Source organism: Eupeodes corollae, chromosome 3, assembly GCF_945859685.1.
Source record: "Eupeodes corollae chromosome 3, idEupCoro1.1, whole genome shotgun sequence".
NCBI classification, from domain to species: domain Eukaryota; kingdom Metazoa; phylum Arthropoda; class Insecta; order Diptera; family Syrphidae; genus Eupeodes; species Eupeodes corollae.
Window position 1 is genome coordinate 51,799,665 of NC_079149.1, and position 23,001 is coordinate 51,822,665.

The 23,001-nt window shown below is 35.4% G+C and overlaps 1 protein-coding gene across 2 annotated transcripts in view; it reads left to right on the plus strand.

Annotated features, from left to right (window-relative positions):
• LOC129952038 (uncharacterized) overlaps positions 1-23,001 on the plus strand; it is a 183,579-nt gene that overhangs the window by 115,235 nt on the left and 45,343 nt on the right. Inside the window, exon 1 of one of the 2 annotated variants that reach the window (XM_056064461.1) lies at positions 21,560-22,288. The exons of the other annotated variant lie outside the window; for it this stretch is intronic. The gene's annotated coding sequence lies outside the window, so the exon portion shown is untranslated. Of the gene's footprint in view, positions 1-21,559; positions 22,289-23,001 lie in introns of those variants that run through there. 2 annotated transcript variants of the gene reach the window in all.

Consider the following 23,001-nt stretch of genomic DNA (forward strand, 5'->3'; position numbering starts at 1 on the left):
ACTTCAGGAGCTTTAACTGGTCACTATGCTTCCTCGATAGTGACGTTGCCGCCAGCGCTGATAAGGTCACAAGTTTAATTCTACTGGGAATGAGAACTTTTATACCGAACAGGGTTAAAAGTATCAGACCCAAGGAAAACGCATGGTTTGATGCGAGCTGTAAAGAGGTTATTAGGGTCAAAGAGGTAAGTTTCCGTTGCTATAAAGCCAACCGTACTAAGAAAAGCCTTAAAAAGTTCAAATAAGCCAGGAAGGCCTGTAACGCCCATATTCGACGGACCAAATTTTTACATGACCAAAAATTTCGGAAGAAAATACTGCAATGTCCCAAAGGCAGTACAAATTTTTGATCATTTGTAAAAAAACATGAGGAATTCATCCTCTTCATCGGTTCCTACGCTCGTTGTCAATGACACTCCTTTTGTACGCTCTTTAGAGAAAGCTTATCTCTTTGCTAGGCAGTTCGCCACCGATTCTACGCTGCCAGTGAGTGTTATGACTCCGCCTGTACTTGAGCGAGTTAGTGATTCTATGGGACCAATATTTTTTCGCACTCGTACTGTGGCAAGAGTCCTAAGAGATCTAAACACACATAAATCCGCTGGTCCGGATGGTATCCCCGCTACTGTTCTGAAGAACTGTTCTTCAACGCTGGCAAAACCATTGCGTAAGCTTTTTCATTTGTCCTACTCAGATCTCGTTCCGAGAGGATGGAAAACTGCATTTGTCTAGCCCATACCCAAAAAAGGCGAATCTTCCTCACCCTCTAATTACTGACCGATTGCACTTACGTCCCTTCTTTCCAAAGTCATGAAAACGCTGATTAATTATCAGCTCAAGAAATATCTTGAAGATCGAAAGCTGCTTAATGACTGGCAGTACATCTTTCAAAGCAATAGGTCACCAGTGGTGATCTCATGGTTCATCTCACCGAACAGTGGAGCAAATCTTTACATCGCTTTCTAGAAAGTAGGATTATTGCACTTGAAATTTCAAAAGCATTTGATAGGGTTTGGCATCTCTTATCGAAAATGCGTGCTTTCTTCTTTCATGAATCTCTCTTGATTGGATTCGAAACGTTCAATACAAGTAGTATTGGATGGGTTCAAGTCTGAAAACCACAAAATAAATGATGGTGTACCGCAGGGCTCTATTCTATCTCCAACACTCTTTCTCATTTTTATCAATGATCTACTTTCTGCAACTTCTAATCCAATACATTGTTTCGCTGACGATAGTACTCTTAGCTTTTCATATTCGTTTTCAGACTCACATCCCTCTTCTTTGGATGTGGAACTGCAACGACAAAATATGATAAGCTCATTAAATTCCGACCTTAACAGCATTGTTCAATGGGTATTAAAAAACCGAGTGGAATTTAATGCTTCGAAAATGCAATGCTGTCTTGTATCGTTAAAGCGAGATAATACCCCCATTACCATTATCAATGTATGGCACTTTCATCAAGGAGACTGAACACCTCTATATTTTCGGTATGTGTGTCACCAACCACCTCTTGTGGAATGATCACTAACGAAATGTTGTTTGAGGTTTCTAAGGCGATGCAAAGAGTTTTTCTCCCCTTATGATCTGGCTGTTATCTACAAGACTTATATACGTCCATAGCTTGAGTACAACTCCCATCTCTGGGCTGGTGCTCCTGCAACTTACTTAAGCCTCTTGGATAGTATTGAACGTAGAGCATTTAGATTGATAGATGATAATATCATCATAAGTTCATTTACTTCGCTTGAACATCGTCGTAAGGTCTCTTGTCTGACCCTTTTGTATCGTTATTTTAACTGCTTATGCTCTAGTGAAATAGCCAGTTGCATTCCTCCCCTTAAACAGTCCAACCGTAATACTCGCACTTCTAGGAATGTTCATCAGTATACCGTCGACCCATACTGTCAAATACAGAGATTCGTTCTTTAGCCGTACTACGCGAATGTGGAATGCCTTACCACACCCTGTCTTTCCTAGTCATTGCAATATTCAGGAATTCAAAACCAATGTGCACCGACATCTCCTTTTAAAACTTCTCTCCTCTTCCTAGTCCTCACACTGTGCCTCTGCATAATAAGGGTAGTAATATCCCCTTGAATGTGTGTTTATTATTATTATTGTTATTTTTGTTTAGGAGTAAAGATAATAAATGTCGAATAAGCTGTCATTCTAATGTCATACTATGGTGCAGTGTGTTTGACAAAGACTTATACCAAAACAAAGTTCACAAATCGTGGACAAATATTTCCTTAACACGCGCTCTATTTGTCAAAAATACTATAGAGTTCATTTTCCATTAAATTTACTTTGGTAATGATGTTGTCATTTTTGGCATAACAGCAGAATTTTCATAGCTGATGTCACAAAAGCAAATAATTTGTAATTCTTTTATTTCTCACTATAAATTGTAGCAGAAATTGTTTAAACAAGAAAAATAACTCTGTTGAGCCTTAACGTTGGCGGCCAAATCATTTCAAGCCGTGTGATTTGACACATTTTGTGGTAAAACGTCAAATACCTGGTCTGCAGTGATAATCCATGATTAATTGAAATGAGTCCGGGTATGCTTGAAATAGTGGTGCAAATTTGGTCCGACAGGGCTAATAAATCGAATATTTGCCATTTCATCGAATTTCTTGTGTTTTATTTGAATACAAACCTCTCTGAAAAAAAACAACCGCTTTGTGCCCTTTAACCGATATCTATTTGAATTTTTTAAAATCCACCCCTGTATGATTAGTATGACAAGTCATAAAAATGTAAAATTGAAACTTTTAAGCTCCCACTTCATCGTCTTGAGTTATCCGCATCATGTCATAAAATAGGTATCTTCGTGAAAATGTCAATCTTATCTCTCATATCATTGTAACTTGAATCTCACATTAAATTTTGTTTCATATGATTCATGAAGTCGTACGAGTGAATGAACACATTTCAACGTTTAGGTGTCTCGTCGACATATTTAATGAATAAAAACGAAGATCCATCTCAGAGAAAACCTATACTTTCCTACATAGATACAAGATACATTACAAATGTATATTTTTATGTGTCAGCAATCAGAGCGTAGCCTTGACATTTTAGCTTGAACTTATTTCCCATCGCGTACACTTTAAATAAACATACAAAATATATGAGTACATACTTATAGGTATATATGTACATACGTATTTAATTTAAAACTACTGAACCGCCCGACGACGCGACCCATTGCTTTGGTCGGTGTAATATGAGCGAGAAAATTGTCTAAATTTAGATACTTTATTCAGCGATGAACCAAATACACTGTTGATGTTGTTGATTTTGATGTTGATGGGGCGGTTGAACTACGCCATTTGGTATTTCGAGTGAGTGTAAAGTCCAACAAAGTTTAAAGAATTCCTCGCAATTCGTATGGCACTTAAGAGGTACCTATTCTGTCATGGCATTTGTATAGAACATCAAGACATGTGGTGCGCTTTTTTATTTGCGTCCGTTTTCATCAAATTCAAATTAAGGGCAAGGGAAGAGTTCAAGGCCTTGGAAATAGGAGACAAAATACATTTAATATTATTTTCTTCTTTTTTTATATATTTTATTTGTTTGTTTATTTTATCGAACGATAATTTTGTGTGATGATGACGACCCACGACCGACCGCGAAGCAACGACGTCAACGCAGCTGATGAGTATACGTTAAAAACTTATCTGACTCAGCTAAGTATCATAGCACAACTTTAAGTATACTAGATCATGGCACATGTTGAAGAATGTTTAGGTTTTTTTTTTTTATTTGATTGATTTGATTACGTTGATATGTTAACTTAGGTTTTTATTTCATTTTTGTTTGCTATTAAACATGCACCTGGTGTTGGAGGTTGTTTATATTTTGATTTCTTGTTTTGTGTTTGAGTTGGTTACCTAATTAAGTAAACATTAACATTAGGCTAAACGGCGGTGGTAAATTAGATAGTTTAGAGATTGCAGCTTATAGATATTGGTGAAAATCTTTTTAGAAAGTATACATTTTGAGGCGAAGAAAATTGGTTTATATTTTAGGTTTATGATTTTGAAATTGGATTTGGCTAAAACTCATAACATTTTTTAGTCCTATGTAAGCTCGATTGATAAAGCCAATTTCCTTACAGTACAGTTCGGTGGTAATTCTACACTACCAGAGGTTGTCAACAGTCCTAAAGTACCTGGAAGCGTAGACGATTTCATGAGACGAATTTTCTTTCGCACTCACGAGCACTGAAAGATCTTGACATACAAAAATCTGCCGACCCTTATGGTTCTGAAAAGCTGTTCTTCAACGCTGAAAAAATACCGCTGCCTTTTCATCTTTCCTATTCTATAGGTCTCTTTCACGAAAACAGCTTGTCCCTTAAAAAGTCGAGTACTCTTTCCACTTTACCTATCGTCTTATTGCAATTACGTCCCTTCTTTCTTAGGTCATGTAAACGGTGTTTAATCATCAGCTTAAGTAGCGATTGATCCAACGGTGATTTAAGGATTAATCTAACTAAACAAAAGACTAATTCCTTACGTCGTTTTCGTATTGATGAATATTTTCTTTGTTGGATTAGAAGCTACTTTTCTAAACGATCAATACAAGTTTTATTGAATGGTTTCGAGTCTGTAATTCATAAAATAAATGCAGGTGTTCCTCAGGGCTCCGTCTTGTCTCCGACTCTCTTCCTTATGTTCATAAACGATCTTTTGTCTGCCACTTCTAATCCATATTACTGTTTCGCTTAATCCAGTACTCTCAGCTTTTCACATTCGTTTCTATACTCTTATCCTTGTAATTCGGATTTGGAACTTCAACGCGTATGTTATTTTTATAATACTGATCTCGACTTGTCACATGACTGACGAATTATTAACTGTGTGAAATTTAAATGTTTCAAAACCTCAACGTGGTCTAGTATTGTTAAAGCGTAACTCAACCTCGATGCAGCTGTCAGCTTGAAGTATGGTCAAGTATAGAGATTTTTTTTTAACCGCACATCGAGAATGTGGAATGCTTTAACCTATTCAAACTGGGTTTAAATGTGAACATACAAAGCGTAACACACCCCCGATGCCACTATCTATGAGTGGCACTTGCATCCAAGACTCTAATCAACTGTCAGTAATTGGCATGTGTATCACAGATCACCTTTTATGCTTTGAATTTCTCCGACGGTGCAAGAAATTCTTCACCCCTTCTGATCTGGCTATAATTTACAAAGCTTTCATCCGTCCTAAGCTTGAATATAATTCGCATATCTGGGCAGGTGCCCCTAAAACAATTTTAAATGATAGGCGATATAACTATAATCGAAACATTTACATCGCTAGAACACCGCCGCAATGTTTCATGCCTTTCGTTGTTTTATCGATATTTTTACAAACAATGTTCTTGCGAATGAGCCAGTTGCATTCCACCCCTTAAACGATTCAGCCGTAATACTCGCACTTCCAAGAATGCTCATCAGTTTAACCTTGAGCTCAATATCGGGCATACTGTCAAGTATAGAGATTCTTTCTTAAATCGCATATCGAGAATGTGTGTCAACTCTGTTTTTTCCTCCCATTTTGATGTTTGGAAGTTTAAGACCAATGTGCACTGGTATCTCCTTTTAAATTCTACCCTATTTTCCTAATGCTCGCTCTGTGCTTAAATATAAACAAAAATTCAAAGGGTATTAATAACCACTTGAGTGCCCGTAAGTTATGAAAAAAGTATGCATTAAAAAGTGTCATTAAATTCAAAAATTCATTCTATCAAATAAATAGTGTTGCCTGTCTTAAAAACTTACCTTAAAACCAATGTCCATGAGCGAAATTAGTTTCAAGAAGCCTTAACAGCTTTCAGTACTCAGTGTGTGTATCATAAATTACCTCTTATGAAATATGTTTGACATTGCCAGAAAAGTTTGCTAAGTGTTTAAGATTGCTCCGACACCCTTAGTTGATCTGGCTGTAACCCACAAAGCCTTCATTCATCCAGAACTTGAGTACACTGTACATGTTCATGAAGGAAAGGGTCTAAAGTCAATAAGCTAAATTTTTTTGGACGGAATCCATGGACTTAGAAAATGATAGCTGATTGAACTATAAACAAAGCTTTACATATCTTTTTTTTTCAAATTTTTCAAACAATGTTCTATTGAAATAGAAAGTTGCACCCCTTCCCCAACAAAAAAATTATCTATCAGTTAAGAGCTTTAAGCACAATTTTTGATGTACTGCCAAACAATGAGATTCTTTTTTTCATCCGTATATCAAGAATGTGAAATGCTTCAAAAAATGTTTAAATGAATACCTTAAGGATTAATGTGCTGTGCATGGGTACCTGATTAAAATAAAAAATGTAGACCTATTTTTCACCATTTTTTGATACATTTAAAACCCAACTCAAAAAAAATTAAAAAAAATGTATAAACATGTTTATTAAATGTCGTTACAATCTTAAAAAATGGATTTCAAATATATAGATGAAATTTTAGTTTTTTTTTTCTAGAAAATTTAATTTTAATGATGAAAAATTTAATTTTAAGTAATTTATTGTTTGTTTTTTAAATTTTGTTGTGTTAAAAAAAATCTGGTTGAAGACTTTTAAGCGTTACTTTGATTTTTAGTACACAGATATTCTAATAAAGTATTGTTTCGAAAATTAAATGAGACACGTACGTACAATGTCCATAAAGTATTAAATAACTTTCATATGGGTGCAGCTATCTTAAAAATTATTGTTGTATTAAACCTACGCCATAATCACAATTGTGTACACTTAAACAATCTAATATTATTGTTGTTTATTCTCAATGGTTTGTTAAAATACTTAAACAACAAAATTAGATAATTATTCCTCGATTTTTGTTTCAAAGTGCATTTTGGGACAAACTTTTTTTTAGCTTATGATTGTATATGATTCTGATACTTTCTTACTATTTTCAAGAATATGTTTAAATTGTATGACAATCAATATGTGCAACAAAAGAATCAAGAAGCTTTTGAAATATATTACATATTTTTGGTGCACTTAGGCGTATGCGCACTTTTTTGTTACATTTTTTTGTTTAAAAAATGTTCCCTATTTTCACTAAAAAAATTTTGTATTTAAAATTGTATTTTATATTTTTACATTTAATTAACTGAGCAAAATATTCTAATGCAGCCACCTATCGGGAAAACATAACAATGTTGGCTAATTTACTTTAATCTGAAATGACATAAGTCGAAAGGTAAAACTCAATAAGAATAAGTTGGTCTAAAAATGTTTTAGATTATTTTAAAATATATTTCGTTACTTACAACTAAAAGTGACTTGAGTCAAAATATCACTATTGGTCTTGAAAATTGAAAACTGTTCGATTTCCAGTCATCATCATCAGGTCCTCTAACCATGTAGGGCGTCAACAAAACCTCTCCATCCTTCTCGATCTGCAGCTAGATACGTTAACTGTGGCCACGTCTTTCTCTTGGAGTTAGCTTCCGATAGCACTGTAGATTTCCATGTTGTTTTTGGTCTTCCAACCCGCCGTGACCTCTGAGGATTCCATTCAAAGGACTCCTTCGCAATATCATCGTTTGGTTTCCTCAGTGTGTGACCAATCCATTGCCATTTGCGCTTTCTATCTGTTTGTGGCCAGTGAATTTTAAGGATGTGACGCAGGCAGCAGTTCGCAAAAGCCTGCGATTTTCTCGAGATGGTGGCCGACACATTCCATGTTTCACAAGCATATAATAGCACGGATTCCATTGGATTCGAAGAATTTCAGTTTAGTGCGTAAGGAGACTTGACTGGATTTCCAAATTTGTGACAGAGCACCAAAGGCAACGCGAGCTTTATTTATTCTGCTTTTTACGTCCAGATCCGTACCATCATTTGCTGATACAATACTTCCGAGGTAATAAAATTGTTCGACCTCTTCAACAGACGTGTCATGTAGAATAATACGATGTTGGGTTTGGGGGCCTGTTAGCATTATTTTTGTCTTTTTGCTATTTATTTTTAGACCGTACGATTCTTCTTTCACCCGTAAAGTTTGACACATCTCGTTCAGCCCACTGATGTTATTTTCCATGAGACATTATATCGTCGGCATAGTCTCAATGACTAATCCTTTCTCCATTGAATACCTTCCCTCTCAGTTGTACCGACGCTGGCCGTCAGAACATCATCTATCGGAAGCAGAAAAAGAATTGGCGATAAAACATCCCCTTGTCTCACACCCTGACACACTTCGAAAGAGTCGGATACCTGCCCATTATGCAACACGAAACACTTTGCATTGTTGTAGGACTCCTTTATAATAGCAAAAAGTTTTGGCGGAATTCCTCTCCCAAGAAGTGATCTCCATATACATTCTCGGTTAACTCGGTCAAGGGCCTTCTTAAAATCTACAAACATAAGGTTTAGCGGTGTTTGAAATTCTGCAGACTGCTCAAGAACAATGCGTAAGGTGTTGTTGTTGGCAACGCAGGACCGACCGCTGTGGAAGCCAGCCTGATTCCTCTTGAGTGTAGTGTCAATTCTAGCCTTTATCCGTTCGAGGATTAAAGTTTCCATTAGCTTTATGAAAACGGAAAAAAAGGGTAATACCACGCCAATTGTTGTAGTTCTTGAGATCACCTTATTTTGGCACCTTAACAATCACTCCATCCATCCTGGGATAAGTTTCGTTTTCCCAACATTTTGTATAAGCGGATGCAAGATACTAGCTGCTGTGGCGGGATCAGCGTTCAGGAATTCCGCTGGTACTCCGTCGAGACAGGATGCTTTGTTTTTTTGAGGAGATTAATCGCTGTTTCAATTTCCGCTACTGAAGGGCGTTCGATTTCAATACCCCTGTAGGATCTACGCATCTCGTTAAGTTGGGGCACTTCAGCACTCTGTTCAACGGGGTCCTCATTCAACACGGCACAAAAGTGATCCTTCCACCTGCGAAGTTGATCTTCAATTGATACCAATAGTGTCCCATCTACATCCATTACAGGATGATTGTTGTTTCTTTTTTTCCCGACAACTTCTTTGGCTATTTGGTACAATTCTCGGATATCTCCTCTTCTTCCAGCGTTTTCAGCATTATCAGCGAGTCCATCTATCCTCACCCTCCTGTCACGTCTCACACAGCGATAGACCATCTTGTGTGCAATCCGATACTCGTTTCGCAATTCAGTCTTTCGTTGAGCGTCTGTCTCGATGTTTATTTACAGCTTCAACGATTTACGAAGCTCGATTTTTTCCCAGGTGTCTTGGTGTCTTATTCGGTCGCTGTATTTATGGGGGCATAACACTGAACGATTCTGATGTTGCGAATTTTTGAGCGGAACCTTGCCGTCATTATTCTTTCAGATATTGGCGCCCAGGAAATAAGACTGTGCCTAGCTACTTCGTTCAACATAATTCCAACACCATGCAGCCTTTGGCCACCCTCTCCTTCATCCTCTCTGGAATACAGCATTCTCGTTTGTCCAGTGTCAGATCTGTATTCAGCTCTTCCTCTCCACTTTGTTTCACTAATGCCCAGGATACTGATCTTATCTTCCTATGTTCGTATCGTTCCAAGTTCTGATTTCTGTACGTATACCATAGTCAAAAGTATCCATAGAATTTCTTCAAAGACTTCTACTAATTATTGCCGATTCATATATTATTATGGCGTCTTGATTGACGCTGTTTTATGAAAGATGCCGCAGACCCAAATCCGATGTGCGGCTTACTGCAGCCGAAGCTGTAGAAGAATTCTCCATAAAAAGGTTACCTCTTGGGGACTCGTTTCCAGTTCTTGTCATAATTCATGTAACAGCATATACCCTTCCACCATGTACATAAGCTCAGATTCGACAGGCACACTCGCCCTTTGTATTGTCGAACACATAACCGATTGAGGCCACCCACTATGCGAAAACAGACGCCTGGAATACAGACACTACTTGCTACTACCGTTGGCCTTCTTAAAAAGCTCATCCGCCACAAGACTTCCATGCATGCCGTTGACCACAAACTGCAGTTCCTACGCCTTTAGGGAGATTTTCTTCAACCCAGGGACAAATCAGTGCCCCGTCCAGCAAAACTGGGTTGGCTACTTATTCCGGCAGTTGTTCGGTCCCCTTGTGCGTTTGCGTTACCCGCTTTCTACTGCGGGGAGGTGCACCTAGGGATTTTCCTTTCATTGAGCCTAGGGCCACCGAATTAGCGTTACCTAGAGCTCTCCAGTACGTTATATATTTTCCAGTGAAATTTTACATTCATTTTTGAAACATGAGTAGCAAACCATATTTAGAAGCTTTTTTTATAGAATTTAAATCCAGTGTAAAACTTCATTCTGAAAACGTTTGGTATTTCAACAAAATTAAATAAAAAAACCTTTTGTTAATATTTTTTTTTTTAAAATGGGATACTATAAAACCCAGTAAGGCGCAAGAAATATCCATAGTGGTTTCAAATACACAGCCTCGTAATATATTCATATCATTTAGACTCGGTTATATTTAACAAGGCTTAGTCGGAATCAAAAAATAAGGATTGTGCACGTTTTGAGAGAATTGTATAAAACAATTTTGTACAAAAATGCCTTACCTAAGCGAAAATAAGAAAACTTCCCGAAAATATTAGTCAGAGTGGTCACTCAAACTCTTAATTCACTTTAAGTCAGAAAAGGTGCTCAAAACTTACCTCCTTCAAAATTCCTTGTAAGATCGATTTTGTAAACTTGAACGTACTCAACGAACATAAGTCGTGTATTTTTGATCTTAGAAAAGAAACTGTAGATACTTAAAATTGTAGAAAATTAAGTTTACGGTATATTTCACCTATAGCTGTCTTTCAAAAGCTTCACCACATTTTGATCAAAAAGTGTTCAATGTATATCTTGTCTTGTTTAATGTAAATAATCTTTTTTCTTGTCTAGAAAAACGGTTCTCATTCTACAAAGTCCAAAAATCTGTAAAAACCAAGTTACATTCCATTATGTTTAATTTATTAACACTTAAGTTAACTGTTTCAGGATAATTTTCACAAAGCAACACTTCAGTATAACTTCAACACGTTTATTCACCGTTTTTTATCTCCTCTTAATTCAATATCAATTATGTACTTTATATTTTGAATAAATAAATACAATTACCGATAATCAAGTTAAGGAGAAAAAAATAAAAATCCAATTAAATCTTGTGTTAAATCCTGTATCAGCTTACACCTATGTACATTCCGATATCCAATTAATATAAACCAACAACAACAAAAACAACAACACCACTTCAAGCATCAATCCCATAAAAACCCTCACACATTTATAATGAACCTTTAATTATTATTGTTTCATCTCTTGGAAATCCCCTGATTTTTTTCAATTCACTGGTTTCTGTTATTTATTTGCATTTTGACCTTTTTTGAAAAATCCAAGACCATATTTTCTTTTGCCTTAATCCATGTTTTTCTTTTTTCCTACCTGACCTGCCTTCAATGCAATAACATAACAATTTATTTATGAGAGTCATTAAAGCCTCCATAGGTATATAGGCGACTAATGGTCTAGGTTATTGTTTGAGTACGTCCTAACGCCGTAAATTCTTTGGAAATTGAAGGCATAAACATACCTTACTTCTCAGGCTTAACTTTAAAATAGGATTATCGGATATGTTTTTATTTTATATAAACTACTTTAGGACAAGTGGTTTTTCAGAATTCCAACTGAATGAAATTTCTTTAAAAAAAAAATTAAATAAATTTTAGAAATTTTCTTGACACCACTGTAGTACGAACATGACTGAGCTGCTGTCTTAGCAAATATCACTCCTCACTTCCTTTCCAAAGTATCTTTACCCGCTCTGACGCATTTCTATTATACAAAAAAAAACACGCATGCGTCTGCGTATAAAATGTCAATCGATAACCTATACGTGATAATAAGAAAAAACAATAAAATATCAATCACTCTTTCAGCAACATGTTTATATACATATGTATACAATATACATAACGTCTATATACATTCATATACTTGAATAGCGATAACCGCTAATAAACAAACTTACAAAGATCAAAACATGTTCACAAGGCGCACCGCTTAGACATCGCCATCAGCCGCTCGATAAGTTTGTGGTCGGATCGACGCATGGGGGGAGGGGGGCGGGGCATTGAGTAGGGAGTTTTTCGATTTCAACCATATACTCATCACCAGCACGATCACACACGCGGACGATCTGTTTGTTTGTACACACGGTGTACCCCTATCGCGCTTATGATGATTACATTCATCTCTCGGCCCCTGTACTTTGATGATATGACGACGACGACGGGGCCTCAGCAGACCAGGACCAGGGTGGATTTGCCGCGGTGCGTTGTGCCGGGGGAAGTGAGCAACAATTAAGTAGTGTAATATCAATGGCGACATGTTGATCGTTGCATATGTGTGATGGCGGACTGAGAAACGAACGAACGATAGCAAACATTTTTGTAGAGTCACTTGCTGCCAGTGGACTCCCATAACAACCGCGCCGACCGTGTCGGATGCGGTTGTGGGGCATAGTGAGAGGAGTGGCGGGGTGGTTAGAGACATTTACTGGCGACATAAGTCTGCGATCGCGACTCCTAAACTGATTTAATGGAGTTGCCACTTTATATGGAAAGAACGAACGAACGGCAGGCCGGCAGAGCGGCGGCAAAGTGGCGGCAGTGTTTTTGTATCTAACAGAGTTTCAGTGTTCCGTAGAGCTCCCCATTGCCAGATCAATGGGCATAGAATCAACAACAACAACAACTGAATACGACGGGACGGACGGACGGTGGTGGCGGCTGAGTTTATTTATGCAAAGTACTTACAGTGTGTAGGTAGGTAGGTTAGGTATAAGAAAACCGTCGATATACAAATAGATACGGCCAAGCGCTACAGGCAGACTTTACGATACTTAAGCATTAAAGTTGTTGCAGAGATATACTTTTTCCGTTCCTCACCTTTTTCGTTAGTTTTTTGTTTTGAATTTTTTTGAGTTGTTTTTTTTTTTCGAAAAGACATAAATTGTTAGGTTTGTGCTGAAACTCGAAAAAAAAGGCTGTCGGTGTTTGGTGTTTTTGGCTCAGCCAAGTCTTGCCACTGATGGTGCTGATGGTGTGGTATTGCCTTTTTTAATGAGCACAGCTGTAGTCAAAGTCTCGGGACACAGCACATGGTTAAAACGTGTGTGTTTTTTTTGTTAGTTTAATTTTATTTTATTTTCCTGTTTTAGTTGTTTTTTTTTTATACACGATTCGACCGATCATCGATCGATGTTTGAAAAGAATTGGGTGTTGATCGATTCAATGATTAAAATAAAGTGGCCGAGCTGGTATGAAATTTTTCAACGGAAAGGAAAAATTTAGAGACCCAGATTTTTATATTTTGTTTCTTGTTTTTATTTAAACTTTAGAATTGCAGAAATTAACGAAAGATGCAAGATGCAAATTGAGATATTTTTGGAAAGAAACTTGAAGATTTTAAGAGCAATTAAATTCGAAATGTGTTTGAATTTTTTGTAAACTAAATGGAAATAAAGGGTGTGCCAAATTAAAGTTTCTTTTTAAAAACTAACTAAAATTAATTCAATTTATTTTTCCATATGTAACGGATGTTTTTTAAAGGCATAGAACCTTAAGTTGGTAGCACTTTCTTAACTCTCAGCCATTTTGTTAACTGTGAAGTGGTTTATTGTAAATATGGTGAACACACTGACTCCTAAAAAAGCTTACAAAACTGTGCAAACTTTTTATTTTAAAATTATGGTGGAATGTGCACGTCAGTATTTGGATTGTTGATAATCCTCAAGTGTATATTTAAATACTGTTTGATCCACAATAACATGACTTTTTGAAGAGTTTTATGGGTTGGTGGAATAATTAGCCTGTATTTGCTTAAAAAAGATGATAACCAGATCGTTACAGTTAATGGTGACCGCCAATGAGTCATGATTTTTGACTTTTGTCGTTCACCAATTGAACAACTATGATGTTCAAGAGCTCTGGTTTTAACAAGACAACACAACATGTCACACAGGTCGTGCCATAGTTAATATCTTGAAGGAAACTTTTCTTGATCGCACCCCTTAAAAGCCTCCAAGATTGCGCGTTTTATAGACGTCTTACTGACTTATTTGGTGTTATGTGTTAGGTGCAGAGTCTGGCTATAAGCCCAAGCTAATTGACCACTTGATGCCCAAAAATTGCCACAGATTTTGACGTTGGAAAGAGTCATCAAAAAGGCTGCCTCGCCTAACTTCGCAGTAGCCAATCTGCCACCTTGGAGTCCATGAAACTGTTGATGGTCTTAGGCTGAAGATCACGGACTGTTTGGATGATATTATCTTAAATGAATCATTTCTGAATTGTTATCGGTTCTTCAAATTATAGAGAAGTCAAATCGCAACTCCGAGGTGGATAATTGACAACGACAAGACGACTGATAAAACGATTTGGAGATTTTATGCTTCCATTTGGAATAATGCTCCTTTCTGCATGAATCATAAGAGGTATCTACATATGTCTTCAATTTCTGTCAAATGAAATGTTGGTTTTCGGAGAAAAATAGTCTAATAGTGCAACTCTCCACAATCCCCAACAAGTGGACAAACTTTGTGGATGCCCTGGCTTCTCATCAGTAACTTTGAAGGGTTCCTTTTTCGAACTACAGATGCTGCAATTTTGTTTCGTAACATAGCTATAAATAAAATAAATTAGGTAGTGCAACAGTCCGTTGAGAACTAATGACTTTTAACTCTCAACCATGCCTGTGTTTGAGTACTATTGTCAAGAATGGAGGGAATCTACTGTTTTAAGACGAATTTGGATGACTTTTTTGAGAAATCACCTTTCATAACAAGAATTGCTCTTGGAGATATGTCAATTCCTCGCAAGAGGCCGTACCCGTGAAAAATACTTCACAGCCAGGGATTTAACTCAAAGCCTTTGGCATGACAGTCCAACACACTAACCATCATGCCACAGTTAACATAGTCACAAATATGAAAATGCACCTCGACGGAAAAGATGAGTTTTAGCCCAAAATCGTTGCCCAACACAAAAATATAGTATTAGAAGGTTTTTTCACGCTTTTCGACATCTAGAACCCAAATGATACTTGTTTCTCGATCAAAAAGTTACTAGGCATTTATGTTTTTCTCAAAAGGAGATCCCTAAAACCGGTAACCAATAATTTTTCCTCCTTTTTATACTTTTTTAAGAACATTAATCAGGTTTTTCCTCCAAAAATGTTTTGGCAGATAATTTAACCCCTGCACTTATAGTGTAAAATCTAGAAAGTTTCTTAGCTCAAATACCGAATATCAGGATATCATATATATATCAGGAATATCATTTATAAAAAGTATAAAAAACAAGGGTCCAATATGACTCCCCTGTGGAACACCTGATGTTACCTTGATAGCTTTAGATTTGAATTTATCTATTTTGACGAATTGGGTCCGGTTGCTAAAATAATAAAATAATTATCCATTTTAAAAAATGAGAATGGAATCTCAGCAAAGAAAGTTTATGAACAAAAATTTCATGATTTACCCTATCAAAGGCCTTAGTCTGTCTGAAAACCTTCATCAAAAACTTTTACTAAGGAATTACATAAAACAGTAAGATTAGAAGTTGTTGATCTATTAAATTTTAAATAAAAAAATAAAGTTTATCACAAACAATCTTTTTAATTATTTTTGGAATTACAGATAGCTTACAAATTGGTCTATAGTTACATACTTTTTGTCTCCATCCTGATTTGAAAATTGGAGAGATGAAAGATGTTTTCCATTCATTTATGAATTGACCAGTTGGGAAATATTAAAAATAAAGCAAAGGGGTATCGCGAGAGATGTTGCACATTTTTTAATGATCTTAGGAGAAATACCATCCGGCCCAGCACTTTTATTTTCATTAATACCTCTTAAGGCTTCAGATACTTCCATTATGCTTAAATTGATGCTACTGACATCGACAACATTAGGTGGTGAAAACTGTGGAAGTACTCAAAATAATCAGCGAAAGATTGCATATGGTTAAGAAACACTTGAGTTAAATCTTTATCCAAAAAGATAGTCTCCCAATCAATGGAACCTAGAAATATATTCATTGTATCAAAATTTCCGCGTTTAAAATCATAGAACTCAATAAAGTCATGAGAGTTTGAGATATATGCCAATAACTTTCGATTAATAGATTAGATAAAATGCTTGAGTCCTTCCTGAATTGTTATCGATACTTAACATGTTCCTCACAAAAAAGTGTAAAGAAGAAATTGCAACTCCGAAGTGGATTTAAAGATTTTATGCATCGATATGGAATACCGCTTCTTCGATTTCAGTAAAATCAAAACTCGATTAAAGTGGCATTAATACGCCCACCGTCAACAATTTTTTGTTACTCCATTTCCGAAGGAAAACAGTCCAATGGTGCTACTCTTCACAATCCCCCAAATGGACAAACTTTGTGGATGCGTTGGCTTGTTATTAGTAACTTTGGAGTGTTCCTTTTTCGAATTACAGATGCTGCAATTTTGTTTCGTAACATAGCCGTAAATAAAATAAACTAGGTAGTGCAACAGTCCGTTGAGAACCAGTGACTTTCAACTCTCAACTATTCCTGTGTGCGGGTACTTTTGCCAGGGATGAAGGGGACCTATAGTTTTAAGCCGAATCCGACAGGCTTATTTGAGAAATCACCTTTCATAACAAGAATTACTCTTGGGTATATGTCAATTCCTCGCAAGAGGGAATACCCGTGAAAAAAAAAACTTCGCAGCCAACTATTGAAACCAAAGCCTTTGGCATGACAGTCCAACGCACTAACCATTATGCTACAGTTAACATAGTCACAAATATGAAAATGCACCTCGACGGAAAAGATGAGTTTTAGCCCGAAATCATTGCCCAAGTTCAATCTTAGTCGCTCAAAGACTTAAACTAAAGAACGATATCGAGTGGATGGTTGTGCGCCTTCAAGCGTAATAAAAAGGAAACACCAAAATATAGTATTAGACATTTTCCTCACGCTTTTCGAGGCCTAGAACCCAAATGATAGTTGTTTCTCGATTAAAAAGTTACTAGACATTTATGTTTTCCTCAAAAGGAGATTCCTAAAACCGGTAACCAATAATTTTTCCTCCTTTTTATACTTTTTTAAGAACATTAATCAGGTTTTTCCTCCAAAAATGTTTTGGCAGATAATTTAACCCCTGCACTTATAGTGTAAAATCTAGAAAGTTTCTTAGTTCAAATACCGAACAAGAAACACCTAAAATTAATAACGAACATAAACTTTAACTAACAAAAATCGTTACCAACCTAATTTTTTTAATGTTTAAATAGCTAAGCATAAAGAGCTTAAAAAGCTTTAAAAATGTTGTATCTCTAATTCAACTTAAAAGAAGGTTTATTCGTCTGCTCAACTCATTAGATATTCTCTCTGTTGTTATGATGATGTGCATAATAAACTCTGTCTATAAAATTTCATTCATTTTTATGTCCAACTTCTCCCCTTCGCGTCTTCCTATACTACCTTCACAATACTTGACCACTCCACCATCTTTGTTTTTGCTTACACTTCATTTTCATATCAATTGATGGTTGTTGGCAAAGAAAAACGAACAAACTGTTGCCATATCTCCACTACAAGTGCAATGTTTGTGATTTTTGTTATGAAGTTCGTTCTTCGTTTGTTTTATGTCCAAAGATTCATTTCACCGTCACAATCATAATCATCATGAAAAGTCACATCAGATAGATATACCTACACGAATAAAAATCATCACGGCACGCTCATCAGTCACTTACACAGCCTGACGCGCACGGTAGCCCCAAAGCAGCAGCAACAACGCAACGGAACGAAATCGCTCATACAGAAAACGGAATCATAACAAAACTGTGTGTAATCATTGGTTACTCGAATTGAAACGTATAAATTACGGACGCAGTATATTGCTGCTGGTTGCAAATTTTAATCTTCTCTGTTTCGTCTTCGAAACCTCTTTCTCGTCTTTCGAGATCACTTTTGTGGCAATCTTGTTTTTTTTTTGTTTAATTTTCTTGACTTTGTGTTCACCTTATTTATCGACTTCTTTGTAGAAAAAAAAGAAGATATTTTTGGTAAAGAAACAATTCAAAAGTGTTGTTGCTTTATAGACCTGGCGCCCCTCATTGGATGGATAAGAGCTATAAACCTCGAGGTAAACGCCACGGGTTGCAACACCTCGTCGAATTTTACACAACACAGTTCTCTATTGTAGTGGCAAGGTGAACAATATTTCTGTTTTATTGTCTTCTCTTAATTTTACATACCTACCTTGCCTACCTACAAATTTGAAAACCTCATAAAGGGTTTTAAAAGACGTTCCAAAATAAGATGCACAATGTGAAAGACAATTACATTTAGGAATACATATTTATTGGTAAACCTACCTGTAGATGATATACTCGTACTATAAAGAAAAACCTACCTACATATTATTAAAAAAAAAGATACATTTAAAACGGCGCCAGTGAACCTGTGTGGAAACAGACATGAAATTAACTTGAAAAGTTCACGTCTACCTGTTTTGTACAAGTGACGTGACCTAACCAGGGATACCCCCGATCTTAAAAGGCAATTTATATATAAAAAAAAATCGTCGACTCAGAGATACAAAATTTATGTATCTATAGGTAGATATAGCTGAGTATAGATTCACTCAGATACACACACACACTCGAACAACCATAGAAACTCATATCAATCTTCTTCTCATTTCTTTTATACCTGCCATACCTTACCTATAAAAAAGATAGACAACAAAAGACGGAGCAAAACGAATCAAATAATACAAAAAACCGTAATATACAGCAAAATAACCTAAGAAGACGAACCATAGAGCAACATAAGATAGAGGGGCGCAAAAGAAAGACTATCGACAGAGAGGGTAGGTGATAGGAGTACCTGTATCTATATCTATTAATTTTGCCTCAACTCTCGACGTAATCTCTCGCGAAATTCCGTCCTTCGAAGTCGTCGACGTATATTTGCAAAACACTTGAATACACACATCTTTATTTATGCCTATAATATAATATAAGTTTTTTTTTTCACTGCCGTTTCGTTTATTATACTTAAGATACGTACATATGTATATATGTAACTCGTATGTGTGTTTTTATTTACGTGTATCCATATGAAACTAACAAATGCCATCTGAAATCCAACAACAACAAGAACAGGAAAAAAAGACCTACAAATCGACTTAAAGTTAAAGACGACGATGAATTTCCGCTGCTAGTGCTGCTCTGAGAGTATGTAGCTAGGGTTGCCACTTTGTGTAATTTTCACAGTGTCAAACTTTTATTTTCTACTTTTACAGTTTATTTTGAATGAATCAAATCTATTTTATACTGGCAACGTTGTGAACCATTTAGCTCTTGAAAATGACAGATGTCATGCTCGCAATGACAGATGTCACTGCCTCAATGACAGATGTCATTATCAAATGCTCGACTAATACTACATATTAATCTCTTTTTCATATAAAATAATCTGATGAATGCACTGCTCTGACGGATAATTTAATGTTGATGGATGTAACGGTCTATTTTTTCGCCATTTTATATGTTACTAGGTCCCAAATAAAGAGAAGACAATGATCGCAATCAATTTTGACAGATGTGACGGATTATTTTATTTTCACAAATAGTTGTTTTTATTATTATAAATTTGCATCAAGATAAAAATTTAATAATGGCTAAAATATAAAATAAAAATCACTAAAATCTTGACGGATCTGACGAAGAGAAATGAATTTGAATAGCAGCTTCTTGTGTGGAATTTGACGTCTATAGGCAACATAACGTTATATAATGCTGTGGATGAATTTGAATAAGTTAAATAAACAAATGATGAAAGTCCAAAAAATAATTGATTTTTAATCATGTTTAACTTTTGACCATAACGTTGACAATTTAACTTCTCAAAAATGTTTCCAATTCACTTTTTCGTCATTTCGAATTTCACATCTGTAGACTAATTAGTTTTGGATTGATAAGTCAAAAGAATAATCTTATTGAAACAATAACTATTGGCTATATTATTTGGCTTAAATGGATTTTTACCTGATCTTTCTTTTGACGACTCAAATTTTGGACTGATAACAATCAGTCATTTACTGAATTTTGACCAAAACCAAGAAAGAAAATTCGTAGAGATTTGGATCACCTGCCAAAATGCTGGTGTATCTGCATTCAACTTCTTCTAACGATTCGGATTGATTTTGATGTTTTTGTTCATAAATATTAATTTATTTTCCTTCTGTCAAATTCAGTTATTTATTTACAAATTTACATTCAATTTAATCTACATTTCGCATTTTGACGTTTATTAACTCACCTCATGGTGAAATAAAACGACGAAAGTGCGTTATTTTCCGTCAAATATTCCTAAAAAGCAGTTCGTTGAAAACTACAGCCTCATGACTTACAACTCTCCACCATTTCTGTGTGCAAGTTATGTTGTCAGGGATGAAGGGGACCTACAATTTTAAGCTGAATCCGAACGGTTAATTTAATTTGATTTTGAGATCACTTTTCATGACAAAAATTACTCTTAGAGGATTTGTCAATTCCTCGAAAAAGCATTACCCGTGAAGAAAAATGTAGATGACACAGATAGGAGTTGAACCCAATATGTCTGGCATGAAAATCCTACGAACTAACCGTCACGCTTCGGGTACTGCTCTCTGTCGAAGTTACACAACTCTTAAAAAGGTCCCTAATTAATGAATAAATCACAAGTTAAGTATCATAAAGTTCGACAGCTGTCAAAATAAAATAGCTCTTATAGTAGATATTAACTTGTAAAATTAAATTTAAACTTAGCATTCGACTCTTATCTTATATTTTGTATCGGTATTTTGAATATCCCTACAAAAAAGGTTTGACATCTGTCAAAGTTATTCAGTTCTCAAAAAGATCCCAGACTAATGAATAAATTACAAGTAAAATCCCACAAAAGTCTCACAGCTGTCAAAATTAAAGAAACTCTTATACCATTTATTAATATGTTAAATTAAATTTAAAAACGGAGTTTGACATATTTAGAAAACTCTGATTCGTCAAACTGCCTCAGGACATTTAAGTATCTTTCGATAATAAGTAGAATCCTAGAAGTAAAAATGTGCCAAAAGCTGACAGCTTTTAAAACATTAGTTGATTTTATTTATTTTTTAAAGCACTTTTTAGGTTTTGAAAATTTCATTGTGGCAACCATGTCCACACAAGTAGGTATTTCGAGTTTATTTTATTTTTCTTCATTGTAAATATCATACTAGTGAGTAAGTGGCTACTCTTTAGAAGTTAAACAAAAAAAAAACACCCAACATATTGCTTTTGCTAGTTCACAGATACAAAAGTATCTATCCACAAAACCTACCTATCTCCCTTGTCGTCGTCTTCGTCTTCACCGTCTCCGTGCACTTTATCATCGTCGTCGTCGTCTACGTTCGTTCGTCTAGTATGATATTATACTTAAAAATGTATTGAGTGTGTTGTGTTTTTGTGTGTGGTGGCGTTCTATTACGAAAAAAAATCCGAATCGACTATTAGTCGACAACGAACGGCGGGTGAACTAAGGACACACAACAGCAGCGACAGACAGCGTGTATATTTTTTCCTTCTTTCAATTTGTTTTTAAAAACTCGCAAAAATAGTAGCTATAGATACAATTTATAAAAAATTATTTAATTCGTTTTGTCTTTTTTCGTTTTTTTTTTTTATTTTGTTGCTATTTTTTCGTGTGTCTTGTGTATTTTATTAATCGTCGGTATTTTTCGTTAGCGCAGTCGTCTATATTATTATTATTATTTTGTTGCTTTCGCAAGTTCGTATCGTATCGTATCAAAGTATCTACACAATATATGAATATAGATACTTGTTTTTGTCGTCGCAAAACTATCTCTCAAAAAATTGTTTGCCAATTTAATTCTGGCCTGTTGATGTTTTTTTATATCTTTCTTGTTGTGTGTATCTTTTGGGCCAAATTAGCTCTTAACAAAAAAAAGTGACGTTGTGAATTTATTTTTAATTATTGTGAAAAGAATTTAAGATTGTTTATCTACATTCATTAAAAAAAATAAGTGTCAAAGCAAGTCTTTTTTTGAAAATTAATCAACTACCTATACCGAAACGATACTATGGAAGATACAGTGTTTATTGGTGCAGTGACATCTATTGGCTAAAATTTGCAACATTTTGCAATTTAATTTCTACATACCTACTGTGGATTATTTTTTTTTTTCAAGTTTATTTATCACGATGAGGTAAGTCACACATTGACGCGAACGACAAAACGACGCATAACTTGATAAATTGTAATTAAATTACAACCTTTGGATCTATAGAAAGTATCTTTTAAGTGCGAGCTATAAAAATTATGAGAATCTTAAATATTTTTAAAAGAGCCAGGCGTTATGTTTTTATTCGTCTTTTTTGTTTTAACTGATACATACGTTTGCCAGAAGATACTTTTTTCTTATCCGTTGTTTTTTTTTATAGATACAAAATGCCATTGCCGGTTGCCTTGTGGTGTTGTTGTGTGTTATTAAATCACCCCCACAAAATTATTGAGATTGAGATACATTTTTTGAAGGTTATTTCGCGGATATATTTATAGTTCAACCGAAAATAGAAGAATTTCCCAACAAAAACAACAACAACTCTCAGCGATGGTGCTTCACAATTTTCATCTTCTTCTTGGTTTTTAAGCTTCATTGGGTTGTTTTTATTTTTTCATTTATTTTGTTTTCTTTATATTTTTGCTCAAAGAAAATTTCGATTGAAGAATATATGTACATATATACATACGAGTAGGTACATTTTCCTGGGGATTCCCATGTGTTTTCCGAAAGTATTTATAGAATAACCATTTAATTTTCATCTTGAGATACTTTTGTGTTGCTTTTGAAATGAAAATTGAATTTTGTGTTGTTTATAATGTGTGGATGAATGATTTTAAGTCGAGTGAGGTATTTTT